The sequence below is a fragment of the Bidens hawaiensis genome, unplaced genomic scaffold, assembly GCF_021521415.1.
Source record: "Bidens hawaiensis isolate Kalapana, Puna unplaced genomic scaffold, B.hawaiensis_p1.1 tig00032441_1, whole genome shotgun sequence".
NCBI lineage: Eukaryota > Viridiplantae > Streptophyta > Magnoliopsida > Asterales > Asteraceae > Bidens > Bidens hawaiensis.
The window spans coordinates 192,462-214,337 of record NW_027495525.1 but is presented as its reverse complement, the minus strand read 5'-3'; the positions used below and the strand labels follow the sequence as shown (position 1 = coordinate 214,337).

Here is a 21,876-nt window from a genome sequence, read left to right as displayed (position 1 = left end):
CCGATGTGGTTAGTTAATTTATCTGAGACCGACAATGACGTGCTGTACAAGAACAAGATTCTGTTTGAGCGCGATGAAGACTATGACCTGGCTATGTAATTCCAGCGCGTTGTGCGTGTTTGTCATGAAAATGGAATACATAGTTGCAGAGACTGGCAGTCCAAGCGTTTCAAGTGAAGACAAAGACAAAGAGCTCAAGACGAGGGGTGTCTGTTAGTGCACAGTTTTGCGTCTTGAGTCTTTGTAATTATCGTTAACGTATTTGTTGTTTTTTTAATGTAATAAACAATTATAATAGCTTGTAGTTCGTTAATGTATTAGTCTAGTTCGCTAAGGATGTTGTAACATCACGTAAAATTCGGGCAAAAAATGTCAAGTTTCCAAAGTCAAGGGACCAATTCTGCCAATTTCCAAACTCCAGGGACTAAAATGTAAAACCTGTTTTATTAACCCATCGCGCTACACGACAGGGTCAAGAAAGACACCCATCGCGTACCGCAATGGGGTGTCTGACACACATTGACACGTGTTCCACGTGGCACACGGTTGCAACGCCTGCGGCCACGTGTCACCACGTGTGGCGGCGCCTACCACGTGTCGACACGTGGCAGGTCTACGCGCTGACTCGACAGCCCTATATCGCGATACGGGATGGGGGAGCCAGGGAGCCCATCGCGTACCGCGATGGGGTCCGATTTCAGCCTATAAATAGGCAGCTCCGGGTTTGATCCAAGCACACCAAATTTTCACACACATACTCTCTCACTACCTCGTAAAGCGTGCCCACGATCCGTCTCGAAAAACGTACCCCGTTACCTCGATTTCCGTGCCACTCCCCGATATCCTGAGCAAGAAGGAAGTGTTGTCCGATGACCCGGCGATTTCCTCGAAGTGCGTGCCAAAGGTGTCTCGAGAAACGTGCCAAGTGTGGAAAGGAGTGTTGATCAAGTGAACGTTAAAAAGCGAGTAGCGTCGAAATGCTGCCTGAGTGTGAGGGATATTATTAATCCAAGCAAGGTAGGCATAATGTCCGGCCAAAATAATAATTAAATATTATAACGGCTTAATGCCTTAAGTCGGAATTATACTCGATGATTATAAAAGAGAGAAAATGTATAACAAAGAAAATAAAGAAAAGAAAGATGAAAATATATATGTGAATATATATAAGTATATAATTATTCTTTGTTATAAATATATTATTTAAGTATTATGAATATGCTTAAGTAATAAAAGAAATACGTTTCTTAATGAAGAAGAAACGTCGGGTTTTATAAACTCAAGGTTTATTAATATTACTTTTCAACTAAAGGTTTTAAAGTAAAATGAGATAATGAACTAAAGGTTCATCGAGATAAATAAGACTAAAGGTCTTAAGCCGTATTGTGTATCCAACTAACAAAGGGTATACTCGTACTATAGGTGCGAGATAGCAAGAAGAGAACTCACGGACGGTGTTGGAAACCGATCCCTATCAAAAGGTGAATACGCCCCACTTTTACAAACTTGTTTTCAAACAAACAAACGTGTTATGTGTAAAACTTTACATGAGGCTACGTGTCTCTAAAAACATTATAAATAAGAGTATAAGCCAGCCCTCAGGCTATGGTATACGTTTGTCTGGATCCTTACATATGTGGAACGCGGTGGGCACATCGCACCACACTTGGTCACGACCTCCAGCCACGATGGGCCGGACCTAAGTTACGTCCGAGTGGGGAATGGCCATGTGTATATTTATGGTACCTAAGTTATGTCATAAACGCTGCGGTGTTTCGCTGAGGTGACCTAGTGCAGAGACTCGAGTTTATGATGATTGATTTAACTTGATTATTCCTAAGCCAAGATGGGCCGAGACTTACGTGGTCTCGATGAATGATTAAGTAAAGAAAATATTTTTAGCGTCAGCATATTCACCAGCATTCGTTGCTGACGTATTTTATTTACATTTTGCAGGTAATCACGAATAGAGCTTGCAAGACGAAGAAGCTCAAGAATCCGATGGCTCGGATAATTTTGTGTAAATATAAAATATGGTGGTTTTGTAAAACATATAAACAAGTAAAACGAGACTTTCGTCTCGTCTTTTGTATTGTAAATATTTTAATAACGATCCTTTGTTTTTATAAAGTCTTCCGCTTAAACCCGTAACTCTGATTTATTTACAATTATGGTACCAACTATGGTTCACACTCCTAGGCCCGAAAAGGGGGTGTGACAGGTAGGTATCAGAGCCATCGATCTTAGCGAATTGGGTATTATAAAATAATACCCAAGCTTAGATCCAAGCATAGGAAATAATTATTTGTTTATTTGAATAGGGATAAGATTGGTTGGTGACCTATTCTTTCCCTCTCTTCGATCTAAACCACCTATCAAAGATGTCATACGAGAATCTAATGAAGTACTATGATAATGAAGTAAGAAGAGCAAGGAAGTATTATAAATTTCCACAAGGAATCATGAGCAAGGATTACTTTGAATCATTCTCCAACGAGGAACACAATCAAAACCCCAACCCAAGTCCAATCTACCACCTAGACAACACCCCACATGAAGTGTACCAAGCACCGAGACATTCAAGTTATCATCCCACAAGTCTACCGATGTATCAACCATCCGAGATACCAACTTACCAACCATTCGAAGAGCCACAATACTACCCGACCGGATATTTACCAAACCCACACCCTTCGTATGCTTTCCTCTTAAATATCCCAATCAAGGAGGAACCAAAGTCTTCTTTATCATCCGACTGGATGCAGTGTCATTCCGACCAACGAAGGTGGCATATCGGCACATCAACCATGGATACTGCTAATTCTCACATCAACAAAGCAGGACCATCCCACAAACTGAAGATGAGGGTGACAATGCCATACAAGAAGATTCACATGCCGGCAATGACCGAAGAGGAACTAGAACCAGAAGAGGAACTAGAAGAAAGAACTGATTCTGAGGAGGAACATCCGGACAATCTGAATGAAGTAACCACACCAATGGAGGAGCAACACTCAACTCCGAGCTAGGGATCTGTTGACCCGTGTATGCAATTCCTCCATGAACTCAAGGGTAAGGCATCATCAAGTTTCCCACCTTACCAAGGCGAGATTTCGTCCATTGAAAAATAGGCGAATGAAATCCGTGAACAGAATGAAGCTGCCGACGCATTCTTCAATTATCCCTCCGATGTGACGACGTCTCCGTATCCAAACCCGAAGAACCACTACGACATTGTAATGATGGGTTACCGCGACCCACCTCCAAGATACGGGTATTTAATAATTTAAGACTCACCAGTTTTATGAATTAAACTTCCTTACGGTTATTTAATAATTTATGTTTAAGAATCTTTATGACGAAATCCTACCTTACAGCGCGGAAATCAAAGATAGCAAAGCAGACTCAATTGACTTAATAGACTAAGATGACAATCAAACCTAGACGAACTCCTTACGAAGAACTAAATCTAGCAATCCTGACCAACAAAGATCTATCAATAACCTATCACCTTACAGCTTTTTAGGCTAGCAACTCACTTTAATTTATTAAATTGATTTTATTGTTTTTATGATTTTTATCGATATCAATCACAAACTAGTCAAGAACACACAGTAAATGACCTAACAAAACCCTATCCTATGAAACAATCAACAAGGGCAATGTGAAACAATAAATTCAAGTAAACAAAACCAAGCAATCATTCGCATCAATTAATTCAAACTCAACAATTTACTTAAAACATAAAATCCATAACGAACAAAATCCCAAACAAAATCAAACCGAACAAAGGTTCATCACGACCTAGGTAGGTTATGAGGTTTAGCCTAGCATCATATAGTCTAAATCAAACAAAACAAATAAAACTGAAACACATGGTGAAAAATATAAAGAACGGGAAATCAGAGATGATAGAACCCGTAATCTTCAATCGCGAACGTGTAACTCTTCACCGGCTGTTCTCGTGCCTTCAAAATCACCACAAGACTCGAAAATATGCTCTCTAAAACTCCAAATTCGCCTGGTGGCAACAGGGTATTGTCAGGTTTAAGTTAAATATGTTTTTATACCGAAAACAAGGCCCAATATGTAACAAAAACGAAATGAAAATCCCATCAGGTCCCTCTGGGCGTGTGACACCCGGTAAAGTCCCAATCCCTTAAACCAAGTAATCAACCTAAATATTAGGTAATTATGTTATATGCGCCTTGCGCGAGCGCGCCATATTAGAATCAGCGCGTGCATTTGTTATGTGCGCCCTGCGCGATCGCGCTATGTTAGTCAGCGCGGGCATGTTATGTGCGCCCTGCGCGAGCGCGCTATGTTAGAATCGGCGCGGGTATTTGTTATGTGCACCCTGCGCGAGCGCGCCATGATAAGAACCAGCGTGGGCATATGTTATATGCGCCATGCGCGAGTGTTTTGGCTTTATGTGTTCATGTAACTTAACTTTATGATGGGTTGACCGTCCCGCATGATGCTAAGGCGGGTGCATCCCAAATCGTTTATGCGCGTGCGGAAAGGGAACTAACCTCCCCGCATGGCGGGAACATTGAGAGCTAGTTTGTCTGAAGCTCCAAGATGGAATTGACTTCAACATAACTGATCACTATGTTGAAATACCAAGACCACCTGGAGAATCTACAAATGAAACTCAATGTCCCTGACTGCGAGAAGGTTACGCACCTACCCGCAGCAAAGAAATGTCCTTCACGCAGAAAGCTATGCGCACAAAGTAATACGCGCAGAACACTTAGTCTATTCTCCGGATGTAAGGAGATTACTCCCGCCCAAAAGGAAACAGTAGCGTGTTTCAGAGATTTTCCACTTTTTACTGTACACTGACAAAAGTGCCTGAAAAAGCACACTGTAACATGAAAAGTCAACTGTCAGCCACCCTACTCCCACCAACCACAGACCTGCATGTCCTGTCCAAATCAAATCAAAATCTTTTATCCACTACTCCACTTTTAAATAAATAATAATAATTTCCATACTTTATCATCATTACACCTAGATATGAAAAGATTACAATCCCCTAAAGCAAGGGATTGTGTTCCCTTGAGTTTGCCTATAAATATGTAACCTAAATTATCACCCAAAACACACTTCAAACTTCTCTCTTAAGAACTGCAAACTTGCACTAATCATCTCCCAAGCATCCGTTGTTTTCATTTCCGATCCTGTTACTAGGTAAGCCGAGAATATAACCTTGAGATCTACTTTCCAACCCTTATATTCTCCTATTTCTTGATCTTAATATATATACTTCTTGTTATTTAATCGTATTCTAGACCTTCAATTCCGAGTCCAACACCAAGAAAACCCGAATCTCGATTAATCCCTTAACAAGAACCACAGGTGAGTCTCACAGCCCCTATTTTCACTGTTTTCACTACTTTTAAACTGTTTTCGGGGCGAGGGACACGTACTTAAATAATGTTTTATCATGGTATACTTACAAACTATGCAAGCGATTATGTGTTTAAATTATGTTTCATGATGAGCAATGCGAACGGTTATCTATGGTTTTCGATGTATGTGCGCTAGAATTCGAGTAAGTGATCACTTTACCATTGGAACTCGAAGGGTAGGGACTGCTGGTTTGATCCACCCACTCGTAGGGGTCGCACCTCTTTGCATGGACGAGTGCCTAGTATGGTCATGGGGCAGTACTATGGGTTTGAGCCCGCTCGTAGGGGTCGCGCCTCTTTGCATGGACGAGCGCCTTGTTTTCCGGCACAACGTCCTCGCGTAACCCGCGGGACGGAATTATTGATTAGCTCGTAGGGGCAGCGCCTCTTTGCATAGACGAGCACGGTTTTTCAGAAATGTCCACGCGTAACCCGCGGGACGGCATTACATTATTTAGCTCGTAGTGGCAGCGCCACTTTGCATGGACGAGTACGTTTTCTAGAAACGTTCGCGCGTAACCCGCGGGACGGTATTACTTATTTCGCTCGTAGTGGCAGCGCCACTTACACAGACGAGCACGGTTCCCAGTAATGTTCGCGCGTAGCCCGCGGAACGATTTTTATCAGAAATATGTGTCAGATCTATGTTTTCATACGGATTATCAAGTATATGTTTAGACATGAAATCAGAAATGTGTTCCAATATGATTTTTATCAAGACTATGATGCAATGCGATTTATCAAGTTACTAAAACTTGTGAACTCACTCAGTTTATACTGATTCAAATGTTTTTACGTGTCTTTCAGGAGATAACTAGGTAGCGCATGGAGTCACACTTAGAGCACCTCACGCTGAACATCTAAAACTAGCTTTTTGGAAGATTTTAGTTCTATCCCTTCGATGCGCGTGGTTGTTCCCGCCGCGCAAGGGGATATGGCGTGGAAATCTTCAACAGTTTTTATACTTGGATGTTTTTTTATGTAATTTTTAAACAATGTAATGTATTTGTATTAAACATTTCATGCGCAATGAAAATCTTACTTTGAATGTTTGCAATGGCCCGTGCTTAATTATCAATCCCCACTCGTGCGCGCCCGGCTGTTTCCGCCGTTCAGGGCCGGGTGTGACAGGGCGCCACGCGACCAGGGTATGGGTACCTGGCCACGCGGCGCGGCGTGTCATAATAAGGGGGCCTGTCAGACCGGCCCGGTCTGACCGGTTCTCTGTCTGGTTCCTTCTTGACGCGTTCCGGATCTCTGTTTTGGCTCTTTTTGACTCGTTTTTCGCCTTTTTTGATCACGATCAACTTCCATTGCCTACAAAACATAAAAGTGTTAGTAGTATACAAATCTTGACTAAAAACGAACATAAACTCTTAAAATATTAAATAAACTATACACGAGAAACATAAACATTTAGCATTATATCATTCTTACACACTATAACTGTTAAGACTATCCTGCTAATACTTACCTTACACCGCCTACTACACAAGACGCCCCGCAACGGTCTATGCCAACAACTCAATCTTATACACCTGCTACCCGTGATTCCTACATTTATGGAAACCCTAATCATATACGCAACGTATGCTCCCTATTCATTCGTGCACGCCGAGTTCAAATTATACCTGCACCATACCCCAATACCCATGTCCCTTTAATTCAAACCTACCAACTCTATGCCTTTTAGGCTATCTTCATGTAACAAGGTTGTTCTCGCTTATTTGATTCTAGACCCGCGAGACTTAAGTTTATCAAGCCTACCTTAGTCAAAACTCGATTTTGTAAACCTATCGAGGTGTCTCAAATCATAAAATATTTAAGTCTTTATATACTCAATTAACCAAGGTGCTTTTAATTAGATAAATCAAATCAATTGTAGTTAAGTTTTCTCAAAGGAGATCTTCACGGTCTTCTTCATTTTCATCTAACCGTGTTTGTCTTCAATTATACCTTAAACAACTCTTTGTCTAAATTAGTTATATTGGAACATACCCAATCTGAATAATCCATCATCTTAAATATTTCTGCATACAATAAAATTTATTTTATCTTTCCAAAGACCAATATCGTTGATTACCGTACTTATCTATACGTTTGGTTTTACTTAATTAAAGTTATAGGATTTGGTTCATTAACATTTCGTCAACTAATCAAAATATTTAGATTCTCATCAATCGTAACAAATTTTTAATTATAAAAGACACAATTTCGACAGTCAGTTATTAGTTGACCATATTATTCAATTTGTCTTTTCTCATTTACCTTGTTTGCTTATTAAATTATTGAAAAATGGTCAATTTCGACTCTCAACTTTGATTTTTAACATTTTTGTACGTCGTGTATTTGTTGATCTCATGCATTACAATTTACCTTTCATCTTATAAATTTTCATTGTTGAAATTGAATTGTTGTAGTTCTAATATTAATTGAACTTGTCATTTTTTAAACAAAATTATTTCCGCTATGGAATTTTATTTTCCATTATTTAAGTTAATTTTCACTATTAAAACATGAATTTCATTGAATTCCCATGGTGATCCATTTTATCTAATGACATTTGCACGATTGTTGTCGAAAACCTGCGGTGGTTCATGGGTACCTCAACAATCCATTTTCATTCTTGTTAGATTTAGTTATTTAGTTGGAATCGCACGGTGGTTCATAGATATTTCAGCTCCTTACTTCAATTTTTAATACATTTTGGGAATTTAAAATGTTTCGATGATTTCTTCAGTTGTTGTTGGAATAGTCATGGTGGTTCATGCATTTCCAGCTCCGTTTTTTCTTCTATTTAATTATATTATTTCTCAACTCGTCTCTATTTTTCATTATTACTTTAATATTCATTATTTATTTAATCTTTCATGATAAACTATGAATATTGCAACTTCTTTATTTTAATTTTAACGATTTTATGGAGATAGTAAAATCCCTTGTAATTTGGGGATATTCCAATGACCCACTTTATACTATATCTAATTTTAAAGATTTAATTGGAATAGGACTATCTCGGTGATTCGTGAATATCCGCTTTCCAATTTCATCTATTTACAGTTTATTTGTATACATAAATTTTTGCATTAATATTTTTGCATTCTCAATTACTACTACCAGTACTTTAATATTTTAATTTACCTCATCTTAAATACACAATTGCGATATTTCAATGTTGTATAACGTTCTCTTTAAATTTCATGAGTTTCTCATTTAACTAAACGGATCCCTCAAAGTCTTCGTTTAATATTGTTCAAATTTGTACACTCGATCTTGTGAATTCTACATCGAATGTTGCAATATTTAAAAATTTCACAAGTTATTATTCGACTACAATTATCAATTAATTCCTCATAAACTTTTGATGATGTTATCATTGCAATCATAGAATTTTGGTTTGTTGTCTTATTTGGTAAGTTCACATAAATTTGTTAGTTGGCTCGCATCCCCACTCTCATTCTTCACAATCGATCTTGTTGATGCATCATCTATCCCAACTTCAATGTTTCTGTTTCTCTTAACTTTTAAGTTACTTTAGAATTTTTACTAATTACATTAATCAAACTTGAAAGTTCACCTAAATTGTGTTATTAGAAATATTTTGTATAATCTTCTGATTTTACACTTATAATAAATCAACTCCCAAGTGGTCTTATAATATTTTAACACTTTCCTCATATTTATAATAAATTAATAACTTTCCTCACAATGTTATGTTTTTCAATATAATTTGTAACCAACGCGATGGGATGAGTTATGTGGACCATCCGACGATCGAGATAATTATGGTCCGGAACATAATTACCAACATCCTCGCATGAAAATCATAAAGTGTACAACTGCGTGTCATAATATAGAATCGAAAGTATTTTGGATAACGATACAAATGTAAAGATGATAAGGACATGGTGGATACGCCGCTGGTACATCTTATATATAAGTGTCCTCATTGGATTATCATTTGGAGCGTTGTTTTGACAATTCAAGGTTCTATGCTATGATAAATTTTTAAAACTTATATTTAATATTTTATTTTCCTCAAAATTTGATGATGTTGTTATAGTATCCTTTAATTTCGGGACGAAATTCCCTAAAGTATGGAAAACTGTAACAACTCGAATTTTATATTATTATTTTATTAACTATTACCCGACCCGTTTTATGTTTGGGAAATTCTATCAATAAAAATTATCGCGTTTATTGGGTTGTTTAATTATTTGTATAATTATTTATTTATTTTAGGTAAAACAACTTTCAAGGTTATACGTTTTTAACCCTGCATTATACTTTAACCCTATTTTGTTTCCATCTAAGTAGTTTAAAGACTATATTGCAAAATCTGGAAAAAAATATTATTATAATATTATATCTTATCACTCCATACCCGTTTTATTGGCCCAAACCCATTTAAGATCAAAAAAATCCCTTAACCCGTTTAGATTTCTTGTACCATAATCCTTGTTTTAAAAACATAATTGATTCTGGCAACTCATCCATATACCAAAAACGAACCTTACTGACATGATTAATTTGGAAATTGTAATCTTTATTATATGACTTAACTTAGTTATAGACCGTCTTATATCGTGTTCTTGAATTACAATATACACATCATAATATTTCAATTAAACCTGGGTACACCATTATCTTGACGTCGCAGATCTTAACCCTATGGTTAATTACGTTTTATGAATCTGTAAGACCTTGTTTTCGTCTCTTCTACGACCGCCGCTGCAACTCGTCGTCCTCCATCAATCTGACATCGTTATAGGAATCATTGACGGTTTATCCTGAAGGGTTATCTCTCTCACATCATCACTTATTTTTCGTTCCTCTGATCAGGTGAGTATTGACTCCCCTTTTTACTTATTTTTTTAAACCTTTTTAGGGACATTTGCGTACCGACTATCAAATTACTTACACTATTATTTCTCAAATGCAAACTGTGATCTTTGTGTTGTGTATCAATTGAATGACTACTTGGTATTTGTTATATATTTATGTGTTAACTGTTTTTATGGTTGGTTGGTATCTCATCCACATAGTATAATCATACGACCGTCGTAGTGGCCGGAGCCCGATTCGCATTGGCAATGGTTTCACCGACACTCATTACTTGCTCACAATTTCATTGTTTATACTCACAGATAACAGTTTTGCTTATTTTTAATCTATTATTTATATCATTATATATTATCATTTTGTTTGTGTCAAAACTGGTGAATCCACTCACTCAACATGTGTTGTTGACAAATATATCTTGTACGCATTTGCAGGTTATAGATTGGATTGCTTATCGAACTGAAGCTCACACAGAGATAGACCTTAGAGAACGTCAACAAGAAAAGTTGGCTTTGTATTTGAATTTTTCTAGATTTTTGTTGTACTTAAATGTTCGTTGACAATAAATAAATTAATTAGATATTGTCGCTTTATAATTGCATGACAGTACCTTTTGAGCTGTGAAAAATAGTCCGCACCCCGGCATCTCGTCTTAGGTTGAGATGTGACAATTATCTTTCATTATAATTCGCTATTATGAAAAATGTAATTACCACTTATAAAATGATGCATATAATTTAAAACCATTTAATTTATTTTGATGAAATAAACTGATTTAATATGTTTATTATTGTTTGAAGTCTCGTGAGTTTCTTCTCTTCTCCTCTCTATATATATATCACTTAAAATTATTATCACTAGTTTCCACCGAGATCCAGCGAAGCGTGAAAAACTTTTGTCGTCTGACTCGTCAGCGGCGAAGACGGCATTGGTCTTACAATACAAATGGCCGATCAATTACTAATCGCTTCTGTATTCGCATCCGTTATCGGATTCATATTAATATACGCATTCTTCGTTCTCAAAACTGCTCGCAAAGCTCTTCCAAATCCATCACGAGTAACAACCACCAAAACAATCAGCATCAATGGTCAATGCAGATCTGAAGACGACGCTGACGTCATCGTCGTTGGAGCCGGTGTTGCAGGTGCTGCTCTCGCTCATACTCTCGCCAAGGTATAATATTATTGTTCCTTTAATATGTTATTTTATTTCAATTCGATCTAATTTTTATTTACAAGTGTTTATTAGCTAAAATAATAAGTTATGATGTGATTGACTACATATTATGCGTGTAATATTGACTTCTTTGTAATTTTGTGTGTTGTGGAAGCAATTGTTTATTATGTAAACAGTATAGTAGCATGTTTGAATTGGCCGGCCAATAAGAAAGTAATAATACGAATAAATTAGGGCTCACAATTCCTGACCTCTTTAAGACACAATTAAATCTGTAAAAGGAACAAGTGCACTAAGTAATTTTACATATTTTTTTTTAATAATTGAAATTAGAAGGCCAGGCTCCATCATTTGATATGAGATTATGATATATAAAGTAGTTAAAAGAGTTGTATTCATGTTTGATACTTGCGTCGTCATTGACCTGTTAAACACACGATAAGATCTGTTTTGCCAGCCCTAGATACTCTTAGTGAAAGCCAAATAGCTGGAAACTTTAGCTGGCAACAATTATCAATTCAATCTGGCATAAGAAGTTAAGAACTAACTGTAACACTCACCGACAGTTAATTTCATACCGTCCAAACTTATGGCCTTTTGTCCTCACTTTATAATATTTATATTTAAGAAATGTGTTTTGGGGACTTTGTGATATCAGACTACTGGTTCTTTGTTGAATTATACAAACAAGAATTCTTTCATTGACATTGTACATGCCAACAGTAACAACGAATGAGACGGTTTTTTGTGTATGGGTTATTGATTTTGATTTGTTTAACTGTGCAACTTATGTTTGGTAATGCTTTGGATTGTAGGATGGGCGCACGGTGCTTGTAATTGAAAGAGACCTTTCAGAGCCTGATCGAATTGTTGGTGAACTGCTTCAACCAGGCGGTTATCTCAAACTGATTGAGTTGGGATTAGAAGGTAAATAGTGAACAATCGTTAAAGCTTTAGTTGAATCGTTGATGATTCTTTATATTTATATATCTTTTCTTTTAATGCAGATTGTGTTGAACATATTGATGCTCAAAGGGTTTTCGGATATGCACTTTTTAAGGATGGAGAGAATACTCGGCTATCTTATCCTTTGGAGAACCTTCATGCCGATGTGGCAGGCAGAAGCTTTCTTAATGGTCGATTTATACAGAGAATGCGGGAGAAAGCCTCATCACTTCCTAAGTTTGATTTTTTCTTTCTATTCATAACTAGCATTTGCTTTAATGACAATTGCATTAATGCTACACATTTATAGTGTTCAATTACAGCAAGGAACAGTCTCATCTCTTCTTGAAGACAATGGGACTATTAAAGGTGTGATGTACAAAACTAAAACTGGAGACTTAGTTAAAGCATACGCACCTCTAACCATTGTATGCGATGGTTGTTTTTCAAACTTAAGAAGCTCTCTTTGCAATCCTCAGGTAATGATAACTTCCAGCTTATCATATACTTACTGTAACTGTTGATTTTAGTGAAACCATTGACATGATAATATATGCATAGGTGGATGTGCCCTCATGTTTTGTTGGTTTGATATTAGAAACTGTCAATTACCATACGAGAACCACGGGCATGTTATATTAGCAGACCCGTCTCCCATTTTGTTTTATCGAATCAGTAGTACTGAAATTCGATGTTTGGTTGATGTACCTGGTCAAAAAGTGCCCTCACTTTCAAATGGTGATTTATCCAAGTATTTGAAGACCTTCGTTGCTCCTCAGGTATCATTACATTACAACTTTCTTCTTCTGTTATTATGACAACATAGAATGCCCGTATAATCGGATACTTCCCAAGATATGAATATTGCTACTTCATATTCTGTTTCAGTGTTTGGATAAACATGTTCTGTTTCGTTTGATTATTTAGTGGTCAAATATTAAAATTTTGGGGGATGGGTTTTAGATTAATTGCAACAGAACTGTTTTAAAATCAAATTTTGGGTGATGATTTTTTCTTCTGATTATTTAGTTTTATATATAGTTTCAGTGTTATGGATAAACATGTGTTATGCATTCATTTAAGTTCGTGAATGTTTGTTTAATTACACCTGTTTGTCTTTATTCGTTTATGTTTAATTGTAGTCCTTTGTTTACGTTGTGCGTTTATATTTTATTTAATGCTTTCAGGATTATAGCTTTTTAATCTTGTTTTATTAATATTTTAGGCCTGATGTTCATTTTTTACTTTTAATTGGTGTTCGCTCATTATGTTCATTCTTCTATGTTCAGTTATGTTCGTTCGTTTGAGTTCATTACGTTGTGAACCATTCGTTTATGACATTAGCAAACAAACATAAACGAACACAAACACACTGATTTTTCTAACGAACGAACACAAACAAGGAAAACTCGGTTGTTTAATTGCTCGTGTTCGATTGTTTGTTCTGTTAAAGTTAAATGAATTCCTTCGGTTCATTTACAAACCTAAACACATATGTTTGATCAGTGTATATATTAATTTGTTCATAACCATTTGACTATTACAACTTCAAGAAGCTTTTATTGTTATGTTGTGGTCTCCGATCCATCATGGGTCGGGTCCGGTTTAGACGAATAGACAGAATTAGGAGATTAAGCTGTTTGAGTTTTGGCCAAGCCCAAAAGCTCTAATCAGGCCCAGTTTAGTTAAAGGGTTAAACCCTAATTGTCTAGTCTATATATTTCTCTCCTGTACTTGTAAGTTGGTATCACTCAATAATAAGAAAACCCTAGTTATCGACAGTGGACGTAGGTCATACACCGTGACCGAACCACTTAAATCCTTGTGTCTCTTTCGTTTATTCTTTCGGTTTTACTATTGTATTCGTGTTTGTGTGTGACTCCGATCCTAACAATTGGTATCAAAGCCAGGTTCTCGATTATACACACAGTTCCGCCGCCGCTGCTCCGCTGCTACAGTTCCACCGCCGCTGCTACAGTTCCACCGCCGCTGCTATAGTACCGCCGCCGCTACAGTACCGCGCCGCCGCTACAGTACCGCCGCCGCCGCTACAGTTCCGCCGCCGCTGATTAGGGTTCCGCAGCTGCTGGTTCGTTTTTTCTGATCAGTTTCCAGTCCTTTTATTCCTTGGGTAGTTTGGTTGTTTGCTGTAATCAAAACTCAGTTTGGATAATGGCTGAGGACGGAAAGATCAAGATTGAGAAGTTTGATGGTCAGGATTTTGGATGGTGGAAAATGCAAATTGAGGATTTGCTATGTCAGAAAGACTTAATGGAAGCACTAGAAGAGAGGAAACCGGAAAGTATGAAAGATGATGAGTGGAAGGTACTTGACAGAAAAGCCATAGCTGTTATTAGACTCTCATTAGCTAAGAATGTGGCATTCAATATTGTAAATGAAACTACCACGTATGGTCTTATGAAAGCCTTGTCAAATATGTATGAAAAGCCTTCTGCATCAAACAAGGTATTTCTGATTAGACAGCTAGTTAACACCAGAATGAAGGAAGGGGCATCTGTTACCTCTCATGTTAATGACTTCAACACTATTATTTCTCGTTTGTCTTCTGTTGATATCAAGTTTGATGATGAAGTTCAAGCGTTACTCTTGTTATCCTCGTTACCCGAAAGTTGGTCAGGGACTGTTACTGCAGTTAGTATTTCTTCTGGGAATACTAAGCTTTTTTTTGAAGGAGTCCGGGATTTGATTTTAGGGGAGGACATAAGAAGAAGGAATTCTGGTGAGACATCTAGTTCTATATTGAGCACCGAAGGGAGAGGTAGGAGAAGAGAGAAAGGTAATGGCAGGGGTAGGTCAAAGTCTAGAAGAAGAAGTCAGTCAAAGCCCAGAAAAGACATTGAGTGTTGGAATTGCAAAGAAATGGGGCATTTCAGAAACCAATGCCCTAACCCCTCAATTTCAAAAGAAAAGAAAGAATCTAAGAAGGAAGTTAATCTGGCCACCGGTTCAGATGATTCAGAAGGTTCAGAAGAGACTCTTATCTGCTGTGTTGAAGAATCAACAGATTCATGGATTATGGATTCTGGTGCATCTTTTAATGCCACTTATAGCACGAAGAAGATGAAGAATCTCCGAACAGGTAATTTTGGTAAAGTTCGTTTGGCTAATAATCATGCTGTTGATATCACGGGGATGGGGGATATTGAACTAAAAACTTCATTGGGCACCTCATGGACTCTAAAGGATGTTCGGGTCGTTCCTAGCCTTAGAAGAAAGCTAATTTCTGTTGGGCAGTTAGATGACCAAGGATATGATGTTATGTTTGGTGGGGGTAAATGGAAAGTTGTGAAAGGGAATCTTGTGATCGCCAGAGGTAAAAAGAATGGCACTTTATACATGGTTGAAATTCCAGCTGATGGGGTAAATGCAGTGACCAGTGGACCGAGTCAGTCTAGTTTGTGGCACCAACGACTCGGCCACATGAGTGAAAAAGGGATGAAAATGCTCGTTGCTAGAGGAAAAATTCCAGAACTGAAGAAGGTTGAATCTGAATTTTGTGAACCATGTGTTTTCGGTAAAAAGAAGAAAGTATCTTTTGTGAAGACCGGAAAACAACCGAAAGCTCAGAAATTGGAGCTTATTCACTCTGATGTCTATGGACCAACTTCAGTCTCTTCTTTGGGAGGATCGCACTATTATGTCACCTTCATTGATGATTCGACACGCAAGGTATGAGTTTACTTTCTTAAAAATAAATCTGATGTTTTTGATACTTTTAAGAAATGGAAAACTGCTGTTGAATTGGAAACTGATTTGAAGGTGAAATGCTTGAAGTCGGATAACGGTGGTGAATACGTTAGCAAAGAATTCCGTGATTATTGTGAAGAGTACGGTATTCGGATGATCTTTACAGTCCCTGGCACTCCTCACAAAATGGAGTGGCAGAACGAATGAACAGGACGTTAAATGAAAGGGCAAGAAGTATGAGACTTAATGCCGGGCTTCCAAAGACGTTCTGGGCAGATGCAGTTAACACTGCAGCTTATTTAATTAACCGGGGATTGTCAGTACCGTTGGGTTTCAAGACACCAGAAGAAGAGTGGAAAGGTAAAGCTGCAGATTATAAGCATTTGAAAGTCTTTGGGTGTAGCGCTTAGGATCCAGTGAAAAATGACAAGCTTGATGTTAAAGCTAAAAAATATGTTTTCATTGGATATGGGTCAAACGAAATGGGCTACAGGCTTTGGGATTTAGAAAGCAGAAAAGTAGTCAGAAGCAAGCATGCAACTTTTAATGAGGCTGAGTTATACAAAGATAGAAACACTTCAAAATCAAGGGTTCAGAAAGAGCAGGTTGAATATGAAATTGATGCTCAGAAAAAGACAGTTGAGTCAGCTACCGAACCCGAGACAGAAACTGAAGAAACCACAGTTCCTGAATTTGAAGATGATGATATTGGTGGAAATGAAGAGTCAGAGGGAGTCTCTGACAGTGGGAGTTCAGAGTCTGAGGATGAACAGTCTCCACAAGAACCTGACCCGCCTCAGCACTGGGTTAGGAGGTCCACCAGAGTTTCTAAACAGCCGGTACGTTACAAACCTTCAGTTAATTATCTTCTTTTAACTGAAAATGGTGAGTCAGAGAGTTATTATGAAGCACTTAAGTTGAAAGATTCGCTCCAGTGGGAGCATGCTATGAAGAAGGAGATGAACTCTTTGAGTAAAAACCAGACATGGGTTTTAACCAAGTTTCCACCAGATAAAAGAGTTCTACAGAATAAATGGGTCTATAGAGTCAAAGAAGAACATGATGGGTCTAAACGATACAAAGCTCGTTTAGTGGTCAAGGGTTTCCAGCAAAAGAAGGGAATTGATTATAATGAAATATTCTCTCCAGTTGTGAAGATGACCACCATCAGATTGATCTTAAGTATTGTTGCTGCAGAAAATTTACATCTAGAGCAATTAGATGTTAAGACAGCATTTTTACATGGTGATCTTGACGAGGAGATCTATATGGCACAACCTGAGGGATTTCAGGTTGCCGGGAAAGAAAAATGGGTCTGCAAATTGAAGAAAAGCTTGTATGGTCTGAAGCAGGCACCTAGGCAATGGTACCTAAAGTTTGATGATTTTATGGTGAGAACTGGGTACAAGAAATGCGAGGCCGACCATTGCTACTACTTAAAGAAGTTTAAAGGCTCATATGTCATTCTACTTCTTTATGTAGATGATATGTTAATTGCAGGATCTGATATGAAGGAGATTCGCAAGTTGAAGAAACAGTTGTCTGATGAATTTGAGATGAAAGATCTTGGTCCAGCCAAACAGATTTTGGGGATGAGTATATCCAGAAAGAAAGATGGCTCCATAACACTATCCCAAGAGAAATACATAGGGAAAGTGTTAGAAAGATTCAGGATGAATGATGAGAAGACTAAACCGAGAAACACACCTCTGGGAAGTCATTTCAAACTTACCAAAGACCAGTCTCCCAGAACAGAGGAAGAAAGAACAGAGATGGCTAAAGTTCCGTATGCATCTGCTGTTGGCAGTCTCATGTACGCCATGGTTTGTACACGGCCTGACATTGCTCATGCTGTCGGGGTAGTTAGTCGTTTTATGTCGGATCCGGGAAAGGAACATTGGGAAGCGGTGAAATGGTTACTCAGATACTTAAAGGGTACTTCCAGTTTGGGGTTATGTTTTAAGGGGAAGGATACAATTCTCAGGGGTTATTCAGATGCTGATCTGGGTGGATGTAAGAAGACGTTTAAAAGCACTACTGGTTATGTTTTCACAATTGGGGGAACAGCAGTATGTTGGATGTCCAGACTTCCGAAAATTGTTGCTTTATCAACCACTGAGGCAGAATATATGGCAGCAGCCGAAGCAAGTAAAGAATTAGTATGGTTGAGAACTTTTCTTGAAGAGTTGGGAAAGAAACAGGCAGAGTTCTTCTTATATTGTGACAATGAGAGTGCAGTGAAACTTGCGAAGAATCCAGTCTATCATTCGAAGACTAAGCACATCGGGAGGAGATATCACTTTGTCAGAGATTTGATCAGTGATGGTGTTTTCAGTTTGAAAAATATCTCAGGTGCTAAGAATCCAGCAGATATGTTCACCAAGCCGGTGATGCTGGATAAGCTGAAGCTGTGCAGAGCTTCAGCAGGCCTTCAGGAATAATGTTGAGAAGGCGAAGGGTAACTAGGAGGTGCAAAACCAGATGGGTTTTATTTTACATGTACAAGGCAATGCAGGTGAAGACATTTTACGTCTCCAAATGGGAGCAGGTTGAAATGTTTGACGCATCCAAGTGGTGGTTTAGAGAAGATGTCTCGAAGCCCAAGTGGGAGATTGTTATGTTGTGGTCTCCGATCCATCATGGGTCGGGTCCGGTTTAGACGAATAGACAGAATTAGGAGATTAAGCTGTTTGAGTTTTGGCCAAGCCCAAAAGCTCTAATCAGGCCCAGTTTAGTTAAAGGGTTAAACCCTAATTGTCTAGTCTATATATTTCTCTCCTGTACTTGTAAGTTGGTATCACTCAATAATAAGAAAACCCTAGTTATCGACAGTGGACGTAGGTCATACACCGTGACCGAACCACTTAAATCCTTGTGTCTCTTTCGTTTATTCTTTCGGTTTTACTATTGTATTCGTGTTTGTGTGTGACTCCGATCCTAACATTTATCACTATAGTTTTATAAAACAAGATCTTAGTTATAGTTGGTTTATTATAAATAGATTCCTTCAGAATTGCAAGAAGCTTTTGTGGCAACGGTTGATAAAGGACATATAAGGACAATGCCCAATAGAAGCATGGCAGCTGCACCTTACCCAACCCCAGGTGCTTTGTTAATGGGTGATGCATTCAACATGCGCCATCCTTTGACAGGTGGCGGAATGACGGTAGCTTTATCTGATATTGTTGTTCTACGCAATCTCCTCATGCCTCTACATGATCTCCATGACTCGTATACTCTCTGCAATTATCTTGAGTCGTTTTACACTCTGCGTAAGGTTAGTTTTTTTTCATAATTCTTTTTATCGCATATCTTGATAGACTAGAGGACATTTGCTTATGAATCAGGCTTTTATATCGAACGGGTCAAAAAAAATAGTTAACAAGGACGCTGGTCAAATTGGGAGAATGTTATTCATAGTGTATGTAGGGCTGTTTATAAAGCTTGTGGCTCGCTCGAAAAATTCACTCGAAATGGGCCCGGTTTGTAAGCTTGAGCCAAGGTTTGCTTGGCTTGTGGCTCGCGTGTTGGTTTGTTTAAATTAAAGCCCAAACTTTTGTGTATATAATTACAACTTAAAACTGTATGGCGTTTTTTATTTAAAAAAGTATTAAAAGTTCTCTTATATTTGAAAATTCTCTTAACGATAAAATTTTTCGTTTGGCTCATTCAAAAGTAAACCCCAAATTTTAATATGTTTAAATTATAAAACTTTTAATATATATGGATTATGACATTTGTAGTTTATGACGAACCACGAGATGCCTTGAGCTTTTGACGAGCTGATTTGAAGCTCAACTTTTTTAGCTCGTTAAGATAGCCGAGCCGGGTTGGCTTGATTTGTTAATGAGTGGAGCTTGGGCTTGGTTGGGCTCATTTACAGCACTAAGTGTATGTTATTCAAAAAATTTGACTAGAAATAAAATAATATTATACTACATATTTTACACGCTTATTGTGGATAAAAAAGTGAAACATGGACAAATAATGAAATAAGTGTTTTGGTAAACTCGACCTTCCCTACCCTATTCAAACGTTCTAGAAAGTCACCAGCTCTGACCCGCACCCTTTATCTAACCTGCTCGACTCACTCAGTGATCGCCTCTAACGAGTAATATTTGTTTCTACAATGGCTTACTAAAATCTATGCTTACTGTTGTTGCAGCCAGTAGCATCCACAATCAACACATTAGCAGGAGCATTGTACAAGGTCTTCAGTGCTTCACCCGATGAAGCAAGACAAGAAATGCGAGAAGCATGCTTTGACTATTTAAGTCTTGGAGGTGTGTTTTCAAACGGACCCATATCTTTGCTCTCGGGCTTGAACCCTCGACCCTTAAGTTTAGTTGTACATTTCTTCGCGGTCGCGATATATGGTGTCGGCCGCTTGATACTTCCTTTCCCCTCCCTTAAAAGATTGTGGATCGGTGCACGATTGATCTCGGTTAGTATATCTTTCACTTTTGTTTTTTGCTTCAACTGTTGACCAAATTGGTTTACCTGGGTTATGTTTTATCTCAAACGGATCGAATCGATAGCCACAAAGTCTATTATAAAGCAAACAACTTTTTCTGTTGCAATATTGTTTTGTTTAAAGATATAGATTATTATTATAACATAATTGTTTTTGACATATACTTTATTTTTATATTGTAAAAGGAAAAATATATTTTGCATGGTCAACCTAACCCGCCTGGCTCATTTTGAACCGTTAAACCAACACATAGGGGCGTAAACTAGTCAAGCCCGCGCTCGACTAGGCTCAACCTCGGATTGTTTTAACTTACGAAAGCTCGAGCTTGGCTCGTTTCAAGCTTTTTTTTTAAATCTTGGCTTGTTTCAAGCTCGGCTCACGAATCTTTTTTCAAGCTCAAGCTCTACTCGTTTATTTTATATAAATAAGTTTATATGCATTTTCAATTATTTTTATATGCTTTATAATTATAACTTTTATGTTTAACATAATATAGGTCAATTAGTTATTTTTATCTTAATTGCATACATAATAAATATCATTATATAAATACATATTTAACACATTATATAAATATCATAAAATCAATAGGCGTGTTTAGGCTTGCGAGCTAGCTTGGGCTCTTTATTGAACAAACTTATTTTGAAGGCTCGAGCTTGTTTAAAGTCGGATCGTTTTGAGCTTTTAACGAGCCAGCTGGGCTCGTTTACATCCCTACATGTGATAAACATATTGATTAAAACGCAGGGGGCTTCTGGAATCATATTCCCTATAATAAAGACAGAAGGAATTAGGCAGATGTTCTTTCCTGCAACAGTGCCTGCATATTACAGAGCTCCTCCTACTCAATGACCTACCTGCTTTTAGGAAAATAAAATATAAAAAAAATGAAAAAAAAAAAGTTGTGATAGTGTTGTCAATTCTTATTCTTTGTTTCTTTTGTTGGGTTTTCATTTGGTTTTGTATTGCATTAGACTGCTTATAAATCTTTTTTTTTTCCTTTTTTTGTAATAAAATCAGTCTTTGTGTTTTTATATTCACTTCAAAATGGTTATGATAACAAGGCTAATCTACAAAGTGTTATGTGAACTATGTGATTTGTTAATGTACATACCACATACAGATGTCATAAATATGTATTGTGACCCATTAGTTGGGTATTGAGAATACTTAGGTGGCGTTAGTTTTTTCTGAAAAGGTTTTCCTGGCCTCTTCTGTCTGCCTCACGCAGACCACGCGTAGACATTGCCCTCTGCAGTCTGTTTGTTTTTTCGTAGACGTTTCATTAAAAAACGTCTGCACGTCCACTTCCTG

General features: G+C 37.7%; 1 pseudogene across 1 annotated transcript; it reads left to right on the top strand.

Moving 5' to 3' along the window:
• The first annotated feature begins 11,064 nt into the window (after positions 1-11,064).
• LOC143583507 (squalene monooxygenase SE2-like) lies at positions 11,065-21,607 on the top strand (annotated as a pseudogene). The gene is made up of 8 exons (XR_013144184.1): positions 11,065-11,432; positions 12,251-12,362; positions 12,443-12,617; positions 12,691-12,859; positions 12,942-13,159; positions 19,090-19,365; positions 20,254-20,532; positions 21,310-21,607. The product of XR_013144184.1 is annotated as a squalene monooxygenase SE2-like (transcript).
• The last annotated feature ends 269 nt before the right edge of the window (positions 21,608-21,876 follow it).